At 42.8% G+C, this 18265-nt stretch overlaps 1 protein-coding gene and 1 long non-coding RNA gene across 5 annotated transcripts in view; one reads left to right on the top strand and one right to left on the bottom strand.

Annotated features, from left to right (window-relative positions):
- LOC104006111 (uncharacterized) overlaps window positions 1–10222 on the top strand; it is a 53323-nt gene extending 43101 nt beyond the window's left edge. For all 3 annotated transcript variants that reach the window (XR_679683.5, XR_010156615.1, XR_001716983.4), the window contains one exon: window positions 10001–10222. This is a non-coding gene — a long non-coding RNA (uncharacterized LOC104006111). The remainder of the gene's footprint in view (window positions 1–10000) is intronic.
- Window positions 1–18265, bottom strand: part of LNX1 (ligand of numb-protein X 1) — a 165159-nt gene that overhangs the window by 93217 nt on the left and 53677 nt on the right. The window lies entirely within an intron of this gene.

Genomic DNA, 18265 nt, shown 5'->3' with positions numbered 1-18265 from the left:
TCTTTATTGTATTAGTTTAATTTTTGAGACAGGGTCTCACTCTGTCGCCCATCTTGGAGTGCAATGGTGCAATCTCTGCTCACTGCAGCCTCAGCCTCCTGGGGCTCAAGCAATCCTCCCACCTCAGCCTTCCCAGTAGCTGGGACTACAGGCATGTGCCACCATGCCCAGCTAATTTTTTTAGTTTCTCCTTTAAATGACTGTTTGTGTAAGAATTGTAGGACTTTGAAAAGATTTGAGCTTTGAAATTTCTCTAGTATAATGTGAGCACATGATTCATATGAATATTCAGTTGCAGAAAATGTTTTTGTTCTAACTTGTTTAATGCCTGCTCTGATCTTAAAATGATCTCCTTAACATGTATGTATACACAAATCTCTAAATACCAGGACTGCTGTTACCCAAAACCCACACTATCAAAGATATTGCTTGCTTCATATTTTCAAAGTCAGCTTTTGGAGGACAGGGACAATAGTTTCTTGTAATCTGCTGAGGGAGTCAACCCCAGTGAGGCGGTTCCTTCTCTGTAACCAGCTGCAATTAGGATTTCTACTGTCCTTGCATGGGGCATCCATGGCAAAGGTTGACTTGGCCATGTGGTTAGAACTGGAAATTCAGTATTTTCAGTATTTTCAGTTGCTCCAGTTGTTTTTGCTCAGGCTACTAATCAATACCAAATCTAGTGCTATCTGAATAAAATAAGATGGCATAGCAACTACCCCATTCTTGCTAACCACTCCAAATGACAACATGGTGGCTCACATCTGTAATCCCAGCACTTTGAGAGTCTGAGGCTAGCAGATTGCTTGAGCTCAGGAGTTTGAGACCAGCCTAGACAACATGGCAAAACCCCGTCTCTAAAAAAAATACAAAAATTAGCCAGGCATGGGGGCGTGCACCTGTAGTCCCAGCCACTCGGGGGGCTTAGGAGAAAGGATGGCTTGAGCCCGAGTGGTTGAGGCTGCAGTAAGTCGTGACTCCGCCACTGCACTCCAGCCTGAGTGAGAGTGAGACCCTGTCCCCACCTCCCCAGAAAAGTTAGTGAGACTTTACTTGAGTGTGCTTCAACTCAACCTCAAGGTGCCATGCCACCTTGTAAGAAAGCTTGTTAAAAATAAGTGTTATTAGCCTGGCTGACATGGTGAAACCCCGTCTCTACTGAAAATACAAAAAATTAGCTGGGCATGGTGGTGGGTGCCTGTAATCCCAGCTACTCGGGAGGCTGAGACAGAAGAATTGCTTGAACCCAGGAGGGGGAGGTTGCAGCGAGCCGAGATTGCGCCACCGCACTCCAGCCTGGGCAACAAGCAAAGCTCTGTCTCAAAACAAAAAACAAAAAACAAAAAAAACCCCTGTTATTATTATAAACAGAGCTACAGACTGTGTAGACATCGACACAGTGCTGATTTAAGTATCCGCACTTATTGGGTTCAAACATTTGTCTTTAGTAAAATAAGGGCACTGTATTTGATTCTAAAAATAAATGGCAGGAGAGCTGGGAATGGTGGCTGGCGCCTGTAATCCCAGCACTTTGGGAGGCTGAGACGGGCGGATCACTTGAGGTCAGGGGCTCAAGACTAGCCTGGCCAACATGGTGAAACCCTGTCTCTTCTAAAAATACAAAAATTAGTTGGGTATGGTGGTGCTTGCCTGTAATCCCAGCTACCTGGGAGGCTGAGGCAGGAGAATCCCTTGAACCTGGGCGGCAGAGCTTGCAGTGAGCCGAGACCACGCCACTGCACTCCAGCCTGGGTGACAGAGCGAGACTCTAACTCAAAAAAAAAAAAAAAAGAAAGAAAGAAAGAAAAGAAAAGAAAAGAAAGAAAGAAATGGCAGGAATGCGCTCTGTGATTTCAGGATTCTCTAGTGAGTGGGTGGAGGTAACAACCAAGCTAGGATACCATTAGCAACTGAATCAACTTCAGCAAATGGCTCTCTAAAACTACACTGACTTGGCAAGATCATGTCAAAAAAAAAAGGTTGGGCTGAAAAAAATTATTCCTCTAAGGAAAAGTGTGAACAATTAGTGCCAAACTATTCACATAGTGGAAAGTTCCATGCTTTTGGAAGATGACACACCTGGTAGTTTCTAAGACTGATCTAATCAGCACATTTCATATATATTTTTTTCTAAAAGAGACTTAGAGTTCATGATTCTTTTAGTGTAGATTCTAACCATTTATATCAAATGGAAAAAGCAGGGATCTATTCAGTTGTGTGTCAAATTCTTAGGATCACTGAATAGTTCTGACTTGAGACAAGAACAATATAAGGCCAAGAAAACGGACTGTTTCAATTAAGCTCAGCAGAAAAAAATACACATGAGCCAAAACACAACGACTTAATACTTAGCAATCACTTAAAAATTTGTAAGCTCAGTCTGAGTCATAAAAAAAAGTAGGCCAAGAAGCTTGAAGGAACACAGATTTACAAGTAAAAGAGGCAAACACTAAAATAAAAATGTTTAAACCCTGCACTGCTAAACTACTTTCAGATAGCTTTGTAATAAGTGAAATTTGGAGAATTATATAAACCCCTCACAGATAAGCTTGGACAAAAAATAGGTGAAGGAATATTTGGCAAACGTGAGCATGCATAAATCAGCTGCTCCAGATGACACATGGCCCTGGGGAATAGAATTTGACTAATATGCTTACTGAACAATGGTGCAGTAAAAATGAATAATTATTTCTGAAAAATTACCTTGCACTCAGGGGGATGTCAGAAGACTGGAACAAGGCCAACAACATGTGATAGTGATGCAGAGAGAAAACAGAAGGAAAGGGTAGTGAAAAATTAGTGTATGAGATATGCAATTGTCAGCTTGAAAAATTGGGAATAACTATTAGGAAAGTAAAATTGAGTTTCCAGAAAACCAGGGATAAATAAACAAAGGACAGTTTGCATTTAAATGATCACAGACAAATTCATGAGATTATCTTAAAGATTGTAATACTGTTGTTGTAATTAAGAATACAAAGGGATGGGGTAGGGGGTGGATTGAGCTGAATGCGCAGTGTCTTGGGATTTTATGTTCACTGTTAGTCCAAAGAAAGCTGAAAATGATCAGAAATCACAAACTAAAGGGGCATTAAGCCCAGCCACGGGAAGGTGTTTCAAAGAGTGTCCTAACAATCGCCATCACATTGATCTGAATCAATACTCTGACTGATGACCTAGGAGCAAGTGTCACAAAATTTATGGATGACACTGAGGTGGGGAATGCCATAGAGGACAGAGGCAAGAGGAGGGAAAAAATAGGTTAGACATGGGTACATCTGCAATTAGAGAAAATCCATAACAAAGACATGAACAGACTGGAGTAATTTAGAAGGCAACACAATTTCGGAATGAGAAAATTCAACATTAATTTACACTGAGTAAGAATAGGGGTCAAGGTGGAGAAGGCCATTGGCATTTGCAATTGCATTTAAATCTGTATTCGGAACACGTGACCCAGAGTGATGCTTAACCAGGTAAGAACCCCCTCTCCCATCAGGAATAAATCAGGGGGAAAGCAAGTGGAAGTAGAGGGAACTGATGGTCATGAGCCCACCCAGGTGCCAGCTCCTCTTACGTGGCTCTCACTTGCTACTCAGGAATCCTGTGCTGTAGGAATCATTAGCACTTCATAGGTGTGGATTTGGAGTCAGATTGTCCTGTCTGCTACTTTTTTTTTTAAATAGAGATGAGGGTCTCACTATGTTGCCCAGGCTTGTCTCAAACTCCTGAGCTCAAACAATTCTCCTGCCTCAGCCTCCCGAAGTGTTATAATTACAGAAACGAGCCACCACATCTGTCCTGTGTGCTACTGTTATCCGAAGGTCAGTTGCCCTCATGGCTGGCTCCCTTCCTCACTTCTTTCTGGGTTCTGCTGCTTTCTTGGCAAGGCCTGCTTATGTAGAACAGCATCTCCTTACCTGCTTTATTTATTTCATGCCACTTATTTCCATCTGATGTACTACATGTGTGCTTATTTACTGCCCTCTCACTGGAATATAAGTTTACTGCAGAATCCCCACAGCCTAGAACATGCCTGATATGTCATAGGCATTTGACAAGTATTTGTTATTAAATTATACTCTTCCCAGGAATGAATGTTTTCTTTATGCTACCTAAGTGTAAACTCTTAATTCATCTACCAGAGGCTACCTAGCTTGGAAAAGAAGAAAAAAAATCACACTTATATAAAGAAAACGCTGAACAGAGAACTTCCAAGAAGTAGGAAATATCTTGCTCAATTTTTTTTTTTTCAGAACATTAATTTACTTTCACTGGACAAGGAAAATCTGTTTCTATAAACCACTATTTTTATTAATAGAAATTCCCTGCCTTTGCTAAATGGTAAACAAATGTTAAGAATTTGAAGGAGAATCACATCACTGGGCTCCTTTGAGATCCATATGCCTCAATTCAACCCGGTCAACCATGCCAAGAAAGAGGAGAGCAGCTTATGTCCAAAGAAACTGGGAAAGAAAAAACAAATCTCCATGATGCTTTCTTTAGATGACACTAAGCAACTGAATGTGGGATTAAAAAACAAAAACAAAAAAACAAAACAATAAAAACACCACCACAGTAAACAAACAGAAAAAACCAAACACACATTGACCTCATCTCTGGGTCTTTTGTAACTGAAGAAACAACACCTGAGTTACATGGAACACTTTATCTTAGTCTTCTTCACCTTCGCTGTCCTATTTTTGAACCCTAGACACCACACCTGCCTAGCTGTCATTGGGCTTTTAAATTCTCTGAAATAGACTATCTAGGTGTTTGAGAGCAGTACATGGAAATTAGTAAGCACCTGAGAGGTGCTGATTTCTCTCTCTCTCTCTCTCTTTTTTTTTTTTGAGACAGTTTCACTCTGTTGCCCAGGCTGGAGTGCAGTGGTGCCATCTCGGCTCACTGCAGCCTCTGCCTTCCAGGTCAAGCAATTTTCGTGCCTCAGCCTCCTGAGTAGCTGGGACTACAGGCGCATGCCACCATGCCTGGCTAATTTTCTGCATTTTTAGTAAAGACAGGGTTTCACTGTGTTGGCCAGGCTAGTCTCAAACTACTGAACTCAGGTGATCCACCCCCTCGGCCTCCCAAAGTGCTGGGATTACAGATGTGAGCCACCATGCCCGGCCTGAGAGGTGCTGATTTCTTTTGTGATGTTAAAGGAATTAGTTTCCTGATGAGGTTGAGCTGCTATCTGAGTAGAACCCAAGGAGGCCAAAAGGTGGGTACTTCAGGGAAGACCCTGGAGTGGTAAGACACCAGCACTACTGCCCAGTACCATGCGAGAATCTTTTCTAAAGAAAAAAGTGTGCAGGGAGCGAAGAAAGGAAGCTGGCTTGTACAGTAGCAGAGATGGACACGTAAGTAGCTGACACTGATCGATAATGCCCTTGTGCCAGGCACTGTACTGGGGCTGCATGTGCATGATATAGTCTGTCAGTCCTCACAGAAGCTCCATGAGGTTGATGCAATGACATCATAACACAGAGAAGTTAAGGCAATTGCCCAAAGACACACAGCCAGCAATTGGCAGGGCCAGGCTCTAACTCTGGAGTCCCGCTTGTGATCATAATGCACTCGACCAGCACGTCCCCATTGACACCTCAGACGCAAACTATGTAGAGTTTGCATCGCACAAAGGTGGAGGGAGTGGTACCCAGATGCTTTTTTCTATTAAAAACTGCACCAGCATCTAAGAGGGAAGGATTATTCCAGATGAGTTTGCAATAAGATCCCTTTGATCCTTTGTAACCTTTCATCAATTAGCTCATGCAGCCAAAAATATTTCTGACTAATCACTTTAAAGAATGACTTTGAGAACTCCTGTAGTCTGCTCTCTTATGCCTACTTCAGTGGGAAAATAATTATACAAACTAGGAACTGCCATCTTCAGCATAATTTTAACTGGCAGAGAAACTACCCAATCATTACCCAGAAAAGTTTAATCTATAAAGCAATTACTTTTCTTTTTCAGAATCCATCTCAGCCCCCCAACCTGGCCCTACTGAATTATAAAGGTGTGAAACAACCTAACACATCCAAGCAAATCTATCTCCATGACAACACAGTAGCGATGCAGTCCTGGAATCAGGATGCCTGCATTCCAGGCTGGCTGGATTACCTAGGGAAGTTTCCTCAGCCTCAATAAATCAGAGTTTTCTCATCAGTGAGATGGGGAGCCACTGCATTTGCTGCAAGGTTCCTAGGAAATCATTTATTTCTCATCACCATTAATTTCTCATCTCTGATGTTTATAGTGCACTTCCAGGCATCTAATGCTTCCTGTGTATTGCATTTAATTCTTACCCCCATGAGGTAGGTGCCATCATTAAAACCTGATTTAACGATGAGAGGCTTGAAGCTTAGCTGAGGTTACATAGCTAGTCAGTGATGAGCCAGGATTTGTACTCAGATTTGAATGACTTCAGAGGCCACATTTTTTTTTTTTTTTTTTTTTTTTTTTTTTGAGACAGGGTCTTACTCTGTCGCCCAGGCTGGAGTACAATGTTGCTATCTCGGCTCACTACAACCTCTGCCTCGCAGGTTCAAGCAATTCTCCCGCCTCAACCTCCTGAGTAGCTGGTAGTACAGTGCACCTCACCATGCCCAGATAATTTTTGTATTTTTAGTAAAGACAGGGTTTCACCATGTTGGCCAGGCTGGTCTCAAACTCCTGACCTCAAGTGATCCACCCACCTCAGCCTCCCAAAGTACTGAGATTACAGGCATGAGCCACCGCACTGGGCCAGAGGCCACATTTTTAATCAATACAAGCTAAAGCTTGTTAATGTTTCATGACTGAACTCTGCCCTGCCTCTCTGCTGCCATCCTTTGTATATGAAACTCTTAGAATTAGATAAAAATCCCTGGAATAGCATATTCAAACATAAAGCCTTATTGCTGTCAAATGGACCCAGGCTGCACGTGTTCAAAATTGGTCGAGGAAATCCCATGTTACCATTCTGAGCAGGCCCAGGTGGTCAGACTCCATCAGAGGATGCTGCATTCATGATGGGTGCTGTGCAGGGTCACTTGCCACACTGTGTCACCTCTATGTCATTGCTTTGCCTAGAACTGGTAGTTTAAAATTTTAACCACTAGCTCCAATTTCATTGCTTCCTCAGGACACATTTCATAAAATAATGAATGCTTTACTCTTATTTCCAAAAAAATGTCATAACTTGTTCAAGGTCACATAGCTTGTTACTGGCAGGGCTGAGTCATTTGGGTAAATTATTAGGCCTTAGTTTCTTCATCTATAAAATAGGGGGATTAGACTAAATCATCTCCAAGCTCTCCTTCAGCTCTCAAAAATTTATGGTTCTGGGCCACAGACACCACCAGCCAAGCAACAAGCTGGATTCAGTCTTCCTCTTCAAACGGGGGAAGGAGGAAAATAGGAAAGAGGAACTGCAGTGTGAGGGCAGCAAGGAGCTAAATAGCTGAGGAATGACGGCTGGGGAGGGAGTCGGGGGCAGAGTCAAGAGACTGGCAGATGTGGTAAAGACCGAGCCACTTGTGGAGGCAGAGCTGTGTGGGAGGCGAGGCCTCAGCCACTGACAAGTAGCTCAGGCCTCTCTCCATGGAATTTCCCCTAAGCTAGTTACCCCTTTCTCAGCTCAAGCCAGCCATTTCCCTGACTCTTCAGTGAGAGGGAGGAAGAGACTGTATGGTTACAGCAACTCCAGTTTCTTGATCTCAGTCCACCTGTGCTTACTGTGGATAAAGTTAGTTGTTACCAAATTATATCAAATCGAAGACTATGTCTACTGTGAGGCGCACCATTATTTTTACAGATAACCAAGAAAGATAGACACTGCAAATTATCTTTGCATGGCGTTGTCAATTCTAAGATGGAATCTATTTTCAGGAGACATTAAGAAGTATGTCTTAGAATTGATGAAATATATTCTAACTCCCTCCATTACTCATGATAAAATCCACAAGTTAAGGGTTTCCTATGTACCAGGCACTATATTAAATGCTTTACATAATCTCACAACAGCCTGTGAGGTAAGTGTTATTCCCATTTATAGGTGAGAAAAGCTCAGAGAAGGTAACTAACCTGCCCAAGGTTGCCCAGCTAGAGGAGACTATATAGGAACTGGGGTCAGTCTGACTCCAGAGCATGTGCCTTGAATCACTAGGTCATCTCACCTTCAGCAGAGAGCTACTGGATTACAGTCCTTGGGATGACAAGTGGACTTGTTTCTGGGGTCCCTGGCCTCTCCCTCCCCTACTGTTCTGGATAGAGCTGCTAACAAAGGAAGAAAGTGGGGAAGGGCTCACAGGTACATTCTTGGCTCATGGGGCAACCAGGAAGACAGCTCCAGCTCTGGGTATGCAAGAGTTAAACATGGGAGAAGTGGGCTTCGAAGGGCACCAGAATTCCCAGAGATGGCTTTACAGGAAAATATGAGAGAATAAGAAGAAGGAGTCAGAAAGAAAGGAAGGTGTATTTGGTACCTCAGAGCTCCCATGGGAGGGATGATGACTGTAAGGCTGATGAATATGGTTCGGGGGTCCTGGCATGCATGTGCCTTTCCAAGAACCTGACGGGGACCTACCAGTTGTGAATTCACAATTTTACCTTGCTTTTTAAAAAGAGGACTCAAATTCTGAACATTTCAAGTTTCATAAACCTGGATCCTCCAGTTCCAATCTTGGTGTTAATGAAAGCAGGTGTGGTTGGGGGTGGTGGGCCTCAGAGAAAGCTGGAAGGGAGTGGGGCCACATGAGCACAAAGAAGGAGTGATGGTTAAAAAAAAAAGTCGGGGGAAATATGACTATGAGAAAAGGATATCTGCTTCCTTGGCCTGCCAAGTTTTATTTGGCCTGCAGAAGTAGACCATTTCCTGCCCCATTCCTTCCAAGACCAACCCCACAGACTGGCAGTGAGCAATTTTCCTCCATTTACTTTGAAGAAGTTGTTTTACCAATGAGCCCTGAAAGTGGGCAGATTGTCATAGAACTCTTAGGTATATTTTTTCTATTCTTTAACAATGTTTTTGTGCTCGTTTTATCATGGACATATTAATATAGTAGTATATGTGTATAATTTTATATAGATAACTATACATAAGACAAGCAATGGAGAAATTTATTGATTGATATAGGTCTGTGATCAAGAAGTTGCAAGATTATTGCCCTGTGGAGATATTTCTCCAGTCTCTTAAAGTTCTCCCATTAGAACACTTATACACTGTTGGCAGGAGTGTAAATTAAATCAACCATTCTGGAAAGCAGTATGGCAATTCCTCAAAGAGCTAAAAGAAGAACTACCATCCCACCCAGCAATCCCATTACTGGGTATAAACCCAGAGGAATATAATTCATTCTACTATAAAGACATATGCACGCAAATGTTCTTTGCAGCAGTATTCACAATAGCAAAGATATGGAATCAAACTAAATGCCCATCAATGACAGTCTGGGTAATGAAAATGTGGTACAGATATACCATGGAATACTATGCAGCCATAAAAAAGAACAAGATCATGCCTTTCGCAGGAACATGGATGGAGCTGGAGGCTACTATCCTTAGCAAACTAATGCAGGAACAGAAAACCAAATGCTGCATATCTAAGTGGGAGCTGAATGGTAAGAACTTCTGAATACACAGAAGGAAATGACCGACACTGGGGTCTACTTGAAAGTGGAGGGTAGGAGGAGGGAGAGGAACAGAAAGGATAACTATTGGGTACTGGGCTTAATACCTATGTGATGAAATAATATGTGCAAACCCCCATGACATGTATTTACCTATGTAACAAACCTTGACATGTACCCCCCAAATCTAAAATAAAAGTAAAAAAAAAAAAATAAGTTATCCCCTTAAAGCTTCTGGGCAACAAGGTCATAAAAGACACTCATCTTGGGTAAAATTGTAGTTACATTCATAGACTTCAATGCTCAATGTTTTGGACCTTTGCTTTCTTACATTTCTTTCAACTTGGACAGTAAATTAAAACCATTGTTTTATTTTTCTCTTTTTCAGTTACTAGCCCAGTATTTGGAATTTGTCAAAGCTATATTCCTCAGAATTTACTTCAAGAGCTCCTTTGTATCAGCAGAGAATGAAGAACGGAGAAGAGGAGGAGGAGGTTGAAAGAAACTTAAGAGATGTGGCAACTAATTGCAACGTGTAGATTGTATTTAGCTCATGATTCACACACACTAGATACTTGTTATTAAAGAATTATGGTTGTTTTCGGTGTGATATTAGTATTGTGGTCACATTTCTTAAGAATCTATCTTTAGAGATAGGTGCTGAAATTCTTGCAGATGAAATGACATTATCATCTGAGATGTGCTTCAAAAACAGTTAAAGGAGATATCGATAAGATGGCCTTGAATTCACGATTGCTGAAGATGGGTATAGGGCACATGGAGTTTTATTATAATCTTTTCTCTCCTTTTATATTGTTTGTAGTTTTCCATTATAAGTTAAAATGAAGAAAATAAGTCAACCAACATGAAGCGGTCAGTGAGATTCTTATGGACATCCCAACTTTGCCTCTTATCCGCCTGACATAGTCATGGAACTAGAAAGACAAGCACAATTTGCCAAGCATCAGAGTGGCATCTTGAAACTGCTGGGTTTTGTTTAGGGTGACCTCCCTTGGAGGAGAACACTTTGGACCAGGGAGTGAACAGCTTGGAACTGGAGTGGCTTTACTGCTGGCAAAAAAGAATTTGCTAATTCTCAAAGGGGGGAAAAATAAGATCATGAAACAGGATCACAATGCTCTTTGGACATCAAAGAATCATTACAAAACAAGATTTTGGTGAGTTCAATGTAAATGAATGAGGGCCATGCGGCTTCAATTTCCTTCAAAATACACAAGTTTAAAAATTCAAGGAAAAATGCCCTGTTAAACATGTGCTGAACTGAAATGCTTTGAGAGTCATTGAGCCCAAATGGGCCCTGGCTTTGCCCCAAGACTGGATCTTGTTCCTGTTGGAATATGATTTCTCCAACATACCCCATTTCCTCTGTAAACTCTACCTCCTTCCTTCCAGGTCCTCGTCCAAATTCTATTTCAGATGCTCAAAACACAGGACAAGACAAATCCAGGGATCAGCAACACTTTTTTTCCCCTTTTCAATTTTGATAAGAAAGAAACAAATTCTTGGAGACTCAATTTGGAAAACATTTGCTGGCAAATCCATAAAGCTCACCCTGTTGGTTTGAACTTTGAAAGTGTTTGGAATGGCTAACACAGTGAAAATGAAGTGGGGAGGAAATGGATGCTAAGGCAATCCACTGTATTCCACTCACCCCGACTCATTCACCCCAGAAAAAATCCAACCATAATCATCTGGACCTCCCTGTGTGGATCTCCATTAGTATAAAGCTTTTTAAAAAAGGCACTTCCCCAGGTCATGGAGTTCATGGCCCAATACCTGGCCCAGGTCTGACTGAAGTTAGTAGGCAGGAAAAGGAGCTACTAAGGGTGGTCTTGCCACACAGCCTTGACCTAGAGAAGGGGATACTGAAAAGCCAGACCAGGGCGTAATGGGTAGATGGAAATAGATACAGAAAATGGAGGCAAGCAACCTCCCCACTTGAAAGCCTGGAACGCCCAGCTGGGTTTGATTTAAAGCTCTCTTTAGGCCTGTGAGCCCCAAAATGAATGTTCTTGTTGCATGAAGTCTGTGCAGTTTGTCAGAGGTGTATGTCGCAGGTTAGGTTAGAGTCAGTTAACCTAGGAGGTGGTTGGTGGTTGGAATCCTTGGTTCTAAGAGCTTGGTGTGTTCTGTGGCTCTGACTCCTGGGGCCTACCACATTTTGCAGGAAGGGCATACATAAGGCTGCCCATAACTCCTACAGCTTTTGGCAGTTTCTCCCCGAGACCTCATCCTTCTGTTACAGTAGGTAGTTAGACAGACATGAGGCAGGGAAGGCCACCCTCCCCACAATGAGGAATGTCAGGCAACCATCAGGTGATGGTCAGGCAGTTGTTAATTGTCTCTCTAAAATAATCATTGGTTGAAGCCAGGGCCAGGCAGTTTCCCAATAAATAGAAAACACCTGAAACTGGTGATTAGCTTCCTAGTAAGATCTCAGGAGTTGGGTGAGTGGACTCAAGCATGCGCACTAAGAGGCAAAATGGCAGAGTTTAACTGGTATATGAATCCTCAACTGATAAGGAGAAAAAGCCCTCAAGTGAGCAGGTACACAACTTCAGTAAACACACTGCGCATGCTCACCCCCCAAGTGCCTGAATGCCACTGTGGATGCAGACAGCCCACTCCAAGGGAAGAATCAGGGGAGAAGGGATGCAACCCCCCTGGAAGCATGCCAACATATGAAACACCAAGTCAAAGGTCAAACCACCCAGCTGATCTCAAGTCACCCGCTTGGCCCTCTTCTAAGTGTACTTCCTTTTGTTCCTGCTCTAAAGCTTTTTAATACACTTTTCACTCCTGCTCAAAAACTTGCCTTGGCCTCTCACCCTGCCTTATGACCCTTGGTTAAAAACTCTTTCTTTTGAGGTGTTAAGAATTGAGGTTGCTACAGATTTGCCACCAGTAACACTTCCATAGCCTTAGATGATTTAGGTTTCAAAATTGGAATTGCTCATTTTAATCTCTGGAGTACAAAACTCCAATGGGAATAAGCTATCCCCACTTAGTACTACTATCTCTATAGGGATAAGAAAATAAAGTATAATTTTCTCTCCAGATTCTATCATGAATATTGTTCCTAGTGATTCCACTTACAAACCAAAAATATTTGACTCTAAGCTGGAAAGAGCGCAGCATTTCCTGGCTTCCTGGGAAGTCAGTCACACAGCTAGTGGCACTAGTTTCCAGGACTTGTCGTCCTCCAGTGACCCCACCTAGCTGTCTTGTTGATAACTGTCTTCCTAAAATGAAGGGCAGGTACTTTGAAAAGCGAGTCCCAAACTAACTGTGCATCCACTCAAAGCTCACTCAGACTTTGTACCACAGGCAAGAGCAGGTCACACCATCAGAATATGGCACAAACATGAGAATAATTTTCAAGCATGATAGGAACTAAAAGTTTTTAAAGTGGGAAGGAGATGAAAAAAACTCCACTTTTCTGTAACTAGCTCATGAGGGTTTGGTGTGTGGAGAACGAAATGCACCACCAGTACTAGCACCACTCCACCAAATTCTAAGTTTTTTTTCTTGGATTTTTGTTAAACTTAAATATTTAGGCTAGGCGCAGTGGCTCACGCCTGTAATTCCAGCACTTTGGGAGGCTGAGGTGGGTGGATCACCTGAGATCAGGAGTTCGAGACCAGCCTGACCAACATGGTGAAACCCCATCTCTACTAAAAATACAAAAATTAGCCAGACGTAGTGGCAGGTGCCTGTAGTCCCAGCTACTCGGGAGGCTGAGACAGGAGAATTGCTTGAACCCGGGAGATGGAGGTTGCAGTGAGCCAAGATGACGCCACTGTATTCCAGCCTGGGCAACAGAGCAAGACTCCATCTCAAAAAAAAAAAAAAAAAGACTTAAATATTTAAAGGAATGTTACAAAAGCCACAGGAGATGACTGACCAGCACAATGACAATCCCAGTTATTCAAGTACAGTGCTGCATCCTGAAATATCTGAGATGAGCCTAGCTTGTATCATTATGAGCAAGGTCAATATTCCCTTCCGTAGAAACCAACCAGGGTCTTCTTTATCACAGCTTGCAACATTTAGGAGTTGGCCAAGATATGAGGCAAATTCATTTAATTTGGTTTAACTTAATTCTGCCCTGACCTGTGCAGAAGCTGGGCATATGAACATTACTACATCCCAAGATCTCAGAACTTACAGGGTAGAAGTTTCTGATGCATATAGCTCTGAGTGGGGACACAGAGAGGAGTGATAATTTTCAACAGGGAAAGTCAGGGTAAGTTGGAGTGAAGAGTTCTTAAACTGTAGTGCCCATACGGATCCCCTGGGGAGCTTGTCAAGAATGAAAATAGGGTGGCCTCATGAGAATCACCTGGAAGGCTTAAGCATGAAAATGGATGGGCCCCCTCTCCCAAAGATTTTAATTTCAGTAGGTTTGATTTAGAGCCCTCCAAATCTGCATTTTGAAAACAAACTCCGTCCCTACTTCTGATATGGGTGGTCCTCAGAACCTGCACTGTTCTAAGGTTTTCATCTACAAGTCTCCACATGCAGGGCTGTAAATATAGGGCCAGAAAGATGGGAAGGCTGTTTCCATGCTCATGCCCATGATGCTGAAAGTTATTTTCCCAGATTCCCTTTGGGGTCTAGGAAATTCAAAAAGAATGTTCTTGGAGGTCTGCGGGTGAGGGCATGTGGGGAAAGAAAGCACTGTCACTCATCCTTAGGGCATGCTCTTTGTAGACCTCAGGGCCGTCCTAGATTCCCCGTGCCCTGATCTATGGATTGGGACTCCACACCAAATACTCTGGTTTTAGGGTTATTCTGACAGATTCACTGTCCTCTAGGTCAAGGCATCAGGTGACAATAAACATATTTAAAGAAGGAAAGGCCCTGGTATAAACACACCTGATAGCAATAACTTAAGCATACCCTGAGACTGACCCTGTACAGCAGACACACCTGCATGCGGTTTGGAGTTCCAAGCTAAGGAATCCAGGAGTAGCCAACCCGGAGGGTCGTTCCTTATCTATGAGAAACAGCTTAGCCCCTAGCCTGTCCCAGGAAACGTGGGCTGTATAGGAGACCGATGACGTCCTTTCTTTTGGGTGAAGGTTGCTAGGTGGAGACTGTTAGGGAGAGGGTCCTAAGCGAATATAAAATGCATGCCTTTTGCAAGCGTTTGCAGTTCTGTCCAGCTCTCGCCATTGGACTATATGCAAGGGGTTTCTCCTGTCCAGCCCGCTGCCACTGGACTCTCTCCCCTATATGTAAGTCCCCAGTAAAACCCAGTGTCTCATTTGCCAGTTCTGGGTCTGCTCTTCATCCTTTTGAACCTGGTGTCTTTCCCACTGGAGTCAATAGGTGTTTGGCCCAACATTATGAATTGGTTTGGCCAAGTCGTTATAAGCTATTGGCCCTCAAGGCCAAACCAGGCATGCCTAAGTGATCTGCTAAATTGGACACAGGGTTTTTGTTTTGTTTTAAATTGAATTTGAATGCTTTCAGGCATTATATATTCATTCTGCAGTTGGCCAGAGGCCTCACCATCTCCCTTTGTGTTATGCCTGAATGATACATGTTTTAAAATAATTCCTGGCTGGGCACAGTGGCTCATGCCTGTAATCCCAGCACTTTGGGAGGCCAAGGTGGGTGGATCACAAGGTCAGGAGTTCAAGACCAGCCTGGCCAATATGGTGAAACCCCTTCTCTACTAAAAATACAAAAATTAGCCGGGTGTGGTGGTGGGTGCCTGTAATCCCAGCTACTTGGGAGGCTGAGGCAGGAGAATCACTTAAACCCGGGAGGCGGAGGTTGCAGCTAGCTGAGATTGTACCATTGCACTCCAGCCTAGGCAACAGACCGAGACTCTGTCTCAAAAAAAAAAAAAAAAAAAAAAATTCCTGCCTTGCCTCTGCAGGCATTTGACTTTGAGAAACCTGGGCCACATGCTAAATTTGAATCCATGTACTGGATTAGTTCCAGTGTCTGAGCTGGGCATGAACTCAGGAACACAAGAGTGCATTGGTATTAGAGAGAAAGGAAAATCCAGGAGGGTCTGTGCATCTGGAAGCACAAGGAATACGGGGCAAGCTTCCCCCAGTGCCAGGAATCCACAGCTCGGATAAAGGGTGGAGGAAGCCCAGCAGATCCCCCAAGCTCTGCCTGCTTTTGGGATCCTATGGCCCAGAGTAGGTAAGAGAAGGCCTCCATCTCGGACATGCAGGCATCACCCATCATTCCTGCTCCCAAGCGTGCTAAACTGGCCCAGCAGCCCTATTTACTGTTCCAAATGATAGTTTTTCAAGCTTTGGTGACAACCACAGCCAGCCCCTAACCTTTCTGCTGGTGCCACTTACCATCCCTGAAATACTTCCTCTTTCTACCCGTTTCTGCCTCATTCCTCTAAGCACTTCAAGATCCAGCTTAAACCCCCAACTCCTCTGGAAGCCTTCCCTGATCAATTTCACCAACATGGACAATCTCTACCTCCTCTCAACTTACTACCTACTCTACTTATAAATGACTTACTTCCATCTGCCTTGAATCATTGCTTATATCTCTTATGTGTATAAATTTCAGCTTCTCAATTAGACTGTCAACCCCTAGAAAGGAGGTACCATGCCTCAATTCTTATTGCCTGGATTCCTTAGAGAACATGACAGTACCTGAAATGTGTCATTAATTCACTGATTAATTATCCCCAGTAGCATCGGGGAACAGCTGCACAGAATTCTCTCACAAAGCATACACAGCAATTGGAAGCTTCTAAGAAAGTCAGATAAATGTGGAAACACCATCCTGGTAATGGTGATTCCTGGCAAAGTATGATTCCCTAGCATCATACTTTCATAGATTGCTTGTGTCCGTTCAGTTATTCAGCAAAAATGTTGCCTTTGATTTATGTACTTGTAGAAGAGAAAATTATTAAGTGGTATAAGGACCTTCCTTCAATTAGGCTATAAAACTGAAAGTAAACAAATGGAAAGATTCCTCAATAGCAGGAATCTTTGTGTAGGAATAGCAGGAATCTGTAGTCAGTGGAGTGGTGGCCCCCAAAAGATGTCTACCCAGAACCTGTGAATGTGACCATATTTGGAACAAGGGTCTTGTAGATGCAATTAAGGATCTCAAGATAAGATTACCATGGAGCATCCAAGTAGGCCCTAAATCCAGTGATAAGCTTCCTTATAAGAAGAGGAGAAGGCAAAGAGAATTGAAGAGGACACTGAGGAGAAGGCCATGTACAGACAGGTGGAGGCAGAGGTAGAGTTATGCAGCCACAAGCCAAGGAACACCTGCAGCACCCCCCCTCCACAAAACTAGAAGAATGCAAGAAAGCATTCTCCCTTATAGCCTTCATAGGGAGCAGGACCTTGCTGACACCTTGATTCCAAGCTTCTGGATGCCAGAACTGAGGGAGAATACATTTCTGTTGTTTTAAGACATCCAACTTGGGTTAATTCATGACAGCAGCCCTAGGAAACCAACATAGCAATGAAGAAGGATAGTGCAGGGGAATGGGTGGGCAGGGAAGAATATCATGGCACTGGATTTCAGAGATTCCAACCTCAGCATCCACTGAGAGAGGAATGAGCCTTTTCATAATCTCTGCCATTGTCTGTTTGTCTAGAAAAGCTTCTGCAAGGTCATTATTTCCTCAGAGATGCACATGATTCAGATTTAAGCTAGACACTTTCTCTTGGATCCTGGAGTTACATTCCAATAAGATGGGACCAGATAATCCTGAAATGCAGAACAAATGATCACTTCCAAGAACCTAGCTCTATTTACCAAAGAGCACCTGCTGTGTTAGACAAATTGGCTGGTCCAGCTAATTACAAAGGAGGCACGGGCTACCACTACATAGTCATGGGTGGTAGCACTATCTAATGTGACCAGACAAGCTTTTCTGATCTGGACTCTATGAACTCTATTTAAAGTCTCTGTTTTCATTTGCCCACTGACTGTAATTTACACATAAGCCAACTCTTGCTATTTTTCCCGTCTGGTTAGGTTCATAAGGAGGAATACATTTTTGCAAATGTTCCAAACACAAGGCACACACAGCAACACTTTTCATATGATTGCTAGAAGTCATTCACATCAGTCTATAATCCTTATTCAAAGCTTACTAACAAAAGGAGCTGGAAAAATATCACTAGAGGTTGGTGACATGAGGCATTTTCTTGCATAAAATGGACATGTGTCATGTAGGAAATTGTCTTTATTTTTCAGAGATGCACAATGATGTATTTAAGGGTGATATGTCACGATGGCTACAATTTGCTCCAGACTATTGCAGCAAGAAATATATGAAGCAAATGTGGCAAAATGTTAACCCATTAAATCAAGGCAATGGAAATATGAGTGCTCAAGGCATGTTTCTTCATATCCCATAGGTTTCAAAAGCATCAAAAATAAAAATAACATGGATATATACATTTTATACATAGGGTTCTTTTTTTACTGATACTATACCTGTTTTCAGGTATAGAGACTGTCTCAATAAAGGGACGATGCCTGCTTGCAATTATAAATACCCAACAGAGGCAGCAGATCTATGCATACAAATTCTATTCTTAACTGCTCTTCAGTTCTATTTATGGAAGGAAGAGAAGTTACATCTATTGAGGAAAAAGAGTACCCCAAAAAAGCAGCA

This window comes from Pan troglodytes, chromosome 3 (genome assembly GCF_028858775.2).
Source record: "Pan troglodytes isolate AG18354 chromosome 3, NHGRI_mPanTro3-v2.0_pri, whole genome shotgun sequence".
Taxonomy (NCBI): domain Eukaryota; kingdom Metazoa; phylum Chordata; class Mammalia; order Primates; family Hominidae; genus Pan; species Pan troglodytes.
The sequence above is the reverse complement of the archived record's forward strand: the minus strand, read 5'-3'. Positions and strand labels throughout refer to the sequence as shown.